Source organism: Crocuta crocuta, unplaced genomic scaffold (assembly GCF_008692635.1).
Source record: "Crocuta crocuta isolate KB4526 unplaced genomic scaffold, BGI_CrCroc_1.0 scaffold180, whole genome shotgun sequence".
NCBI classification, from domain to species: Eukaryota; Metazoa; Chordata; class Mammalia; order Carnivora; family Hyaenidae; genus Crocuta; species Crocuta crocuta.
In genome coordinates, this window is record NW_027527549.1 from 2,697,362 (window position 1) to 2,706,632 (window position 9,271).

Sequence of the window (9,271 nt, forward strand, 5' to 3'; positions counted from 1 at the left end):
TAAATCACAGAGGTGTATTGAAACGAACAATTGACAACTCTTAGCGTTAGAGAAAAGGAATCGCTACTCACTCCCAGAACTGCCTACCCACACTTGAACCTTTTGATTAGGATCAGTGGTAACATTTGTTGGGGCTTGTTCTTTGGCCGAGAAATATTTGCGGTCCAAGAAGCCATCTTCCCCACAAAGAGCAGTCACGTAGGATGAAATGTAAACAAAATAACCCTTCCTGATGCAGAAAGGTGCCGGCCGTGACTGTGGTCTGAAACGCTTGAATGCGCAAGGGCGGCCCATCCGGCAGAGACGCAGCCGGGCCTTATTATACTAGAACATGGTGGCGTTGACAGCCCAGGTCCGGTTGAAAAAGAGAAGACACATCTTGGCGGTAAGGGTATATATAACGAACGGAACACTTGCTAGATTTTTAGAGAAACTCTGAGAAAAGGAAACAAGCAATCAGCATCTCATTAAGTAATGGTAAGACACGCCTTCAGTGCCAGGCACAGAAGACTTAGGGCTATAGGCTGTTTTCCTTCCTCTCCTGGGAATATTTGATGCTTCATAGTGTTATTAGAAACTCTATTCTTATGTGTGTGTGTGTGTGTGTGTGTTTGTGTGTGTGTGTATCTTTGTCAGAAGAAAAAGAAAACTTAAAATCATGGCACAGGTAGAGGGGCTCTCAGCAGTTATTTTTCATGTAAGGGAAAACGTCACCCGGAAGATGGGCCATGCTTCCTTCTCTTCTTCCTTTGTGTCTGACATCTCCTCAGACCTCGTCCACCTCCTTCTGTACAGTATCTTAGTGAGACTCAGATATACTCATCCGTGGCGCCTTCGGCTGTTAAGCAAATATCACACTGATATTTGAAATAGAAATGATGCCATCAATCGGAGGAGAGACTTTAATATAAAGGGAAAATAATTTCTCATGAACATGAACCCTCTTATTCACTTTGTGCCTCTGCCTCTTGGCTAAAGCCTGTCTGTCCCCACCCCCTCTCCCAGTTCTTCCCGCCCTCCCCTCTTTCCTGGCCACCTCCACAGCATGGCCTGGGGAACTGCTCTGACTTAAGTCCCATTGCCTCAGAGGAGCTTCCCCCCCCGCCCCCCCATGGCACAGAAGCCTGAACCCCTATTTCCTTACGGTCCACACCCACTCAGGACTTAGCGGCACTGCCTGCACCCTTGCTGATGTATTTGTTATGTGTATCTTTGGCCTCTCATTTCAACAGTAAGTTCCAGGAGGGAGAGACAGTGTCTCCTACTTTGGGGCTCCTCCCTGACTTTCTAGGTAGTCAGCCTGCACTACGTGTTTGAGGGGGGTGGTAGTAAGTAGCCTGTTGTGCCTGTCATAGCCAGCTCGCCTTTCTAGGGTGTGGGTTCTTAGTCCTGACCTGCGCGGATGTCACTTTGCATCGGCCAGGAGGCCATCTTGACCTCCTTGTCTCTGTCTCCCATCCTCTTGTGTGTGGTGGGAGAAGGTGGGTTCCACCTTGGAATGAAATGAGTCATTTGTTCCCATCAGGACAACTGCCACAGCATGGTGTCAACTCACTCTTGCCTTTGGTAAATTGAGTTTGTCAGTGCTCAGCCACACAGCTGAGTGAAGTGTTGTGTGATGTGGGCTGTCTCCTGGGAGAGAGAAACTGGCATAAACCACATCCTAATGGGATCCAGAAACAAAGAAGCGTGAATGAAGTGTTAATTGCATTCATAAAGACATTAACAAAGGAATTAAAATGGCAGCAGCTTCCGTCCCCCACTCAAGACTCACAGAAAAACATGTTATCCAAAGAATGTTTTAACAATAATCGTCAAAGTTTATTGCTTGCCCACTACAGAGAGAACTCTCAATAAATATTAACTTTTCAAAAGACAATCATTTTTTTGCTCATTATCTCGAGTGTATTAACTCGCAGACAGTTGATTCCACCCCACCTCTCGTTCTTTTCTTGCTCTTGTATGATTTAAGTTTCCAGAGAATCAAGAGGCATTTTCAATGCTGCTTCATTAACCATAAGGAGGTCTGGTAACAGTTTGAACCTAATCAATCCTACAGTTCTTCATTATCTGGAAGCTTTTATGCTTTTTGAAGTAAAATTACAGGACTGGGGGGTTATTCTATGGTCCTTCTTGAATATCTCCGAGATCATCTGCAATGTGGGCAAGCTGGGCTCCCTCCCCCTGCCCTTTGGCAGGGCTCTCAGCTGCAGACAGCCGGGCTAGGCTGGCAAAAGGTCAGAAGGCTGCATTTGACTGAAGACAGGTCACATTGATGAATATCATGCCTGCTTAATGAAGTCGGGGCCACGGATCTGGGGCGTTTGTGGTCCTTCTCATTTCACTCAATTTCACCTTCACAGACCACACCACTAATCCCAGACAATCATCTTGCATCTTTGTGCAACCGGTGACTGAGGGACAAGATAAAAGTCCATGAATCTCATCTGGAAAACAGAGACCAGAAATCTGTCTGTACAGAATTGGAACTAAAAAGTATGTTCACGTGACGTGCCTCATGTAATTCACACAGCAACTCCATGAGACACAGAGCAGACCCTCCTACCCTCAATCTGCAGACAAGAAAAGGAAGACTCAGGGCGCCTGTGTGGCTCAGCTGGTTAAGCATCTGACTCTTGGATTCTGGCTCACGTCGTGATCTCATGGCTCGAGGGTTTTTGACCTCCTGTTGGGCTCTGTGCTAAGTGTGGAGCCTGCCTAGGATTATCTTTCTCCCCGCTCTCTCTGCCTCTACCCTGCTCACATGTCTCTCTCTCTCTCTCTCTCAAAATAAATAAACTTAAAAAAATTTTTTTAATTAAAAAGAAGAAAAGAAAAGGAAAACTCAAATTCAGTTAAATCCCAGGATTAGAATTCAGGTAGTTCTGATCATCGACTGCTCTTTCTCTACTGCAGGAGTCTAACTCTCTTGGGATGTCATTGGATTCTCACAAGAATCCTGTGAAGTAAGACAGGCTGTATAAACAAGTGGGTTGATTTGCCAGGAGCCCATTAGTGCAGGCAGTGGAGCAGGTGTTCTCAAGCTCAAGTCCGGAATGTGGCTGAAGCCTCTGGTTACTTGAAAAGCTGCATTTTTCAGGCTAGTCTAAACCATATTCATGAATAGTGGCAGATTTAAAAGTGACAAAACGATAGTGTCTTGTGTGTGTAGGATCAACAAGGGTTAGTCGGAGGAAGGGGGCTCAGAAGTACGGTCAGCACCTCAGGAGTGCTTACTTCCTGTCTCGAGAATCTGACCCATTGAGTCTCCGGTGCTTCTACTTCTGTTGCAGATATCGGTGGCATCATCTAGCTGACATGAGCTGTGCATTACCTTTCAGGATGTTGTAAAACCTAAAATATCACCATCTACCAAAGAGCTGGCTGTCTTTATTTCTCGTTTGAATACATCACTACTCGACTCCATAATTTTTTTCTTCTTTTTTTCCCAAGTTTTATTCATTTATTTTGAGGGAGGGAGGAGGGAGGAGGGGCAGAGAGAGAAGGAGAGAGAGAGAATCTCAAGCAGGCTCTGCAGTGTCAGCACAGAGCCTGATGCGGAGCTTGAACTCACAACAAACCATGAGATCATGACCTGAGCCAAAATCAAGAGTTGGTTGCTTAACTGAGCCACTCAGGTGCCCCTTGACTCCATAATTTTCAAGTCACGGCAGATTTAGCTCTGGTGTAGACATGTCACCATGCTGTTCAAGAATTTGATTCAAACAGCACTTAGTATGAATTCTCTAGAGGTTATTAATATTACTTGTATTTATAATATTTATATTTTCATAATTCTTTGTACTGAGTAGAGGATCTTCATGTTGCTTCTAAGATGGAAGACTAGTAAATTGCAATGTTACTTGTCTCTGGCTAGGAGTGGGAGGCAAAGATGTATGATTAATGGGAAAAGAGTCAAAGCAAGTAGTTGGCCAGTTCCATGTTCAATCTAGACGGCTGAGGTTAAAGCTTTATTTTCATCAATAGCAGAAAGGCTGAATATTTTTTCTCTGAATTCCCTTGATCAGAATAACTTCCAATTGCCTATACAAGACTGAAGACTTGAAGAAGTCTGATGCTGTGATTATCTACTGATAATATCTACTGATATTCCAAACAGTCATCATGAGGTAAGAATCTAGTGTTCTAGGTTGTTTCTTTTCTTCTTGATAGTTGGGTATTGAGGAAATACAACCTCAGATGCCACCTGAATATGGGGGACAAAAAAATCTTTGCATATTTTTTCATTCTACTTATGTCAAAAGTAAGAGAATTCGTTCATGTCCCTGAGTCAAAATTGTATCATTATCATAGGGTGATCATTTATTCACTTCTAGTCATGAAAATCAAAATGGATGAAGCCGTTTTATAAGGCCATAGTGTCCGTTATGGTAGCTGCTAGCCATATGTGGTGATTTCAGTCAAGATTAATTAAAAATAAATAAAACAAAGTCAGTTTCACATTCCAGGTGCTCCATAGCCACGTGTGGTTAGTGGCTACTGTATCAGAGACTGCAGATTTATAGACCATTTTTGTCACCTCAGAAAGTTCTAGAACAGAAGATTGAAATTCACACAGACACAGAGATATGTCCCATATCCAATCATATAGTTCTTTGTAAAGCAATAAAGTTTCAGTGGCAGTGACTTGTGGGACCAGGCTGCCAGGGCCCAGGCATTGCGGGGGTTGGGGGGTGGCCTGCAGCCTGGTCTCTGAGTGTAAACAAGCCTTGTGTGTCGTGGGAGAGGAAGAGCTGAATCTCCCGAGAAAGGGCAGGTGCGTCTGAGCCATTTCCATTTTCCACTCCTGCTCTCCCAGAACCTCGAGTCCAGACCCGCCGCCAAATCACACTTGCACAGAAGCCCAAACCAGAGCGCGTTTTGGATTAATTTTCTGGCGGTTATTTCTTTGCGAAATCTATCTTGTGCCTTTGATTAAGGACTTTCTTTCTTTTTCTGCCATGAATTTCAATGAATCTGAACCCAGCAGTATTTTCCACCAGCTATGACATTTAGCATAGGCACTGACCAAGAGCAATAAAGCTCTGGACAAGCAAGAATGGAACAGACACTGAACAATACGACCCAGAGCTCCTGGACAGAACATCTTTAAGTGAATGCCACTCATTGGCTCATCACCGTTGCTGGTCAGCAAGTAAATATATCTGTAGACCGAAGAATGGTCTTGTCCTAAGATGGAGAAAGTGGAAACAATCTCTGGTATTGGGCCTTAAGCTTATGAAACCTTGGAAGCACTAAACCACCCATCATATCCCTGTCTCCGTGCATCTCACTGAGCCTATATCTGATATACGTATTAAGAGATTGAGTCGTAGTGGCTCCATAAAATCAGTCCGTCATTTGCAGCAAGCACATGAGGAGGACAACATCATTGTTTTATCACATAATTCTTCAAAGCGGGCTTATGGGGGAACATGTGTTATTTTCTTCGTAGACCATAAGCACTTCAACTGCTCATCTTACAAAGTTGTGCCCCACAAGTGCCTGATACGGTGCAAGGTGCTCAGCACCTAAATTCAACTCCATCGATAAATAGCTGTTGAACAAATTAACGAATGAATGATAACAAATTGGCCCCGCTGACAGCTACAGAAAGGGGAGCAGGAGCCAGAGCTGCAAAATTTGAGAGGAACCGCAGATTGTGAGCTGATTAAAAGTAGATCACTTCAAAGCTCCCTGTGAATCTCCACGAGGGTAGGATGGGACAGAAAGCATCTTTTTAAGGGCAACTGTGTGTTTCAGTTGTGCATTTGGTCTATGTTGTCTCCTTTACAGAATTTCTTTTCTGACATCCTGGCTAATGATATCCTGTTAACTTGTGCTGGATTGTCTTGTATTAAGGGCAGAACGGCACAATAACGGAGCTGGGGACACTGAGAATGATTGCCGAAATTGAGCCAAAACCCATGCATTTCTACACAAACCAAAGGAAAATCTTATAACCCATCCCCATACTTCAGATCATCTCTGAGAATCAAGATCCAACCCAATCTTCAACATTTCCAAGAAAAGAGAGGCAGAGTATTAGTATGTGTAAGGCCATACAGGGGAGTTTCTAAAAATGTGTGTAGCCTCTTTGAGGTTTTAACAACGCCTAACAAGTTTTGTGATATAGCTTTTTAGGTCGTGTATCTTTAAATCTATGTGTCTCTTGTTCCAACCGCTTTCTGGTGTCTCTTCTTGCCGAAATGGCTTCAATTAGAGCCTGGAAAGGCTTGTTACCAAACTCTTGCACAGTGCTTGCCAACATGGGAATTGGTTTTAAACATTGCTGTTTTTCATCCAAAAAAAAAAATCCCCCCTTCCTGCTTTTGAGTTAGAAGAGATTATTCTCAGACAGGCGTTTAGCTGATTTTTAATGTCAAAGAAACTTAATTTGCAAACTCGTTAGAAACTCTTTAGTAAAAGCTGCCTAGTAAAACAGATGATTAATATTGGTAAGCTCCTCATTTGCATATTAATTAGTCTCCATACTCAACTAATTAAAACTGCACTGCCTGTTTGAAGACTTTTTTCTAGACTGGTGGTCTTGTTTCTACGGACAAACGTGTATTTTAACTAAAATACAGGTTTCTGATTAGGTCTGTCCTTTTCGAATGTGTTCTTTTTTCCCATCTGTGACACTGAGGACTCCTTGAAAGGTCATAGAACCTTCCTAAGCAGCCATTTCATTGGCCCAAAGATCACTTTTGTCCCAGGATTTGTGTCCTTCTTCAGATTTTGATGGGAAGAAAACAGTAGGATTATCCATCACTGGCAATAATGGATGATAAGTAAAAAAGGCACCAAAGGGTGTCTCAATATTTGTTTTCTTAAATCTTGCTCTATAGAGGTATCTTTCCAGCATAACATTGTTTTTTGGCATTTAATCTTAGCTCCGCTAATAAATAGTTTATTCTACTTTTTAATTTTTAATAAAAAATTATTAGAATAGGGAAAATAGGCTAATCTGTTGTAGAAAATTATGCCTGCAGAAAGCTCAGTTATTAGGACCACAAGACCTTAATTCTTATTGGCAAGAATATTATTTCTGTTGCAGACAAAACAAAACCAACTAAATGAACAAAATACCTGTGTAAATAAATACCATACCTTTGAGTACGGTACCCTCAAATGAGAGTTAGGAGAAATATTAGTCCCAATAATCAAGTGGCCTTGGCCAAATAGCTGAACTTCTCTCTCATCTACCCCAACCAAAATTTAAATATGCATTGAGTGTCTATATCAGGCATTTTCCTATGACCCTCTGTCCCCAAACTGAGTTATATGTCACTGCTACATTCTTCCATAGCACCCAGAGTTTACCCTTCTGATAGCCTATGTCTTGTAGTACTATAATCATCTCATTATTTTTTCATACCCTTTACTGGTGCATCTGTGTGACAAGGCCTTTGTCTTGCTCATTGTTATATCTCCCATTGCCTATCACAGCATCTGTGATCTAGCATATGCTAATTAATAATTGCCAAATGAATAAATAAACCCATGTAATACATGGATACAATAATAAATACATCATGTTTCAATTACCTGTTACTACATAACAGCCCCAAAACTTAGAGATTAAAAACAATAATTTATTATTTCTTATGATTCTGTAAGTTGACTGGATAGTTCTGCTCTTTCATGTGGAGGCTGGAGATCTTTCAGTTGGAGGCCTCTACGTTGGGATGGCAGATGGCTTAGAATTCTCTCTCACCCTCAAGTCGGTTCCTTGGACTGCCTGATATGTGGCAGCAGTGTCCCCATGCACAAACCCTTATTGAACTTGTATCAGGTGTGCTGACATCTCATTGGCCAAAGCAAATCACGTGGCCAACCACAGAGTCAGTGTGGGAGAAGATTGCACAAGGGCATGAACATTGGGAGACCTTGAATGCAATAATCAACCACAAGATATCTCTGCCTTAAGGGGGTTCCTAATCCAGGGAAACGAGTGAGTATACGACTCACCCAATGCGGTAAATGATGTACCAGAGACACCAACATACTGCGAAGGACATGAGCACAGACAGCATCAGAGCCTGAAGATCTTAATTTGAATCCCTTCCCTTTTGTGAACTGGCATGCAGCCTTCCTTGGGTAAGCTATTTAACCTTCAATATTGGCTTTATAAAAATGGATATTGGCCTGCCTGACATTTGTTGCAACCTCCTTCTAATTGGCTTCCTGATCTGCAAAGCCTTAAAAACCTAAAAACTGTATTTGTTAGACTCCTTGCAGCTAAAGATGGGACTTAGTGGGACTTGGCTGTGGCTAATCAGATGCACATCGTGCAAGGGGACTTTGGGAGTCATGGGGAAGCAGGCTAGATGGGCTCCACCTGTCACTGGTGGGGACCCAGCAGCTACAGCACAACTCTGCGGCCTGTGGACCTTGTTGGGGGTCACGTCCCAGAGGCACGGCTTAGATGGAAGGATCGTAGGGTCTGTGGTAGGGGGAGCAAATTCTGGAACTCCTAGTGCCGTTGCAGGAGAAGTTCCTGTGGCAGGTTAGTTCTGCACTGGTGTTTGAGGAAGCCATTATTCCTGAAGCTCGTTCACTGAGGTCTTTCAGTACTTTCGTGGGTACCAAATTTCCTTTGTGTTTCAAATAGGCAAAGTAGTTTCTGTTTTCTGCACTGAACCCCAAGGGGTATATCTCCTTCCAGGGTTATTATGATGTTTACATGAGATAGTTGATATAAAAGTGACTGGCACTTAGTTAGTACTTAGTAAATACAAATTTTTCTTCTCTGATGATTTGTATATACAAAAGCACAGATGAAACATCTGGATGTTTGAAACATTCTGAAAACTCTCTTTCTCTCTCAGTTTTCAGTTGACATGTCAGTACAATCTGTAATCAAAACCCTAGAGTCGTGCCATTACACAAGCAGAAATAGAGATACAAACTAAATCCTTCCCTTATGTAGTCTTCCAACCAAGTCTGATTGACTATGTATTAAAATAAGTACCTGGGGGCACCTGGGTGGCTCAGTTGGTTAACCATCCAACTCTTGATTTTGGCTCAGGTCGTGATCCCAGGGTTGTGGGATCAAGCCCTACATCAGGCTCTATGCTGAGCATGGAGCCTGCTTAAGATTCTCTCTCTCTCTCTCTCTCTATCTCTCTCTCTGCCTCTTTTCCCAACTTGTGTGCACACTCTTTCCTTCTCTTTCTCAACAACAACAACAACAACAAAGATTGGTCTACATACTTCCTAAGATTTCTTTCTTCCTTCAAAATCATGGGTTCTTTATGTCAATAAG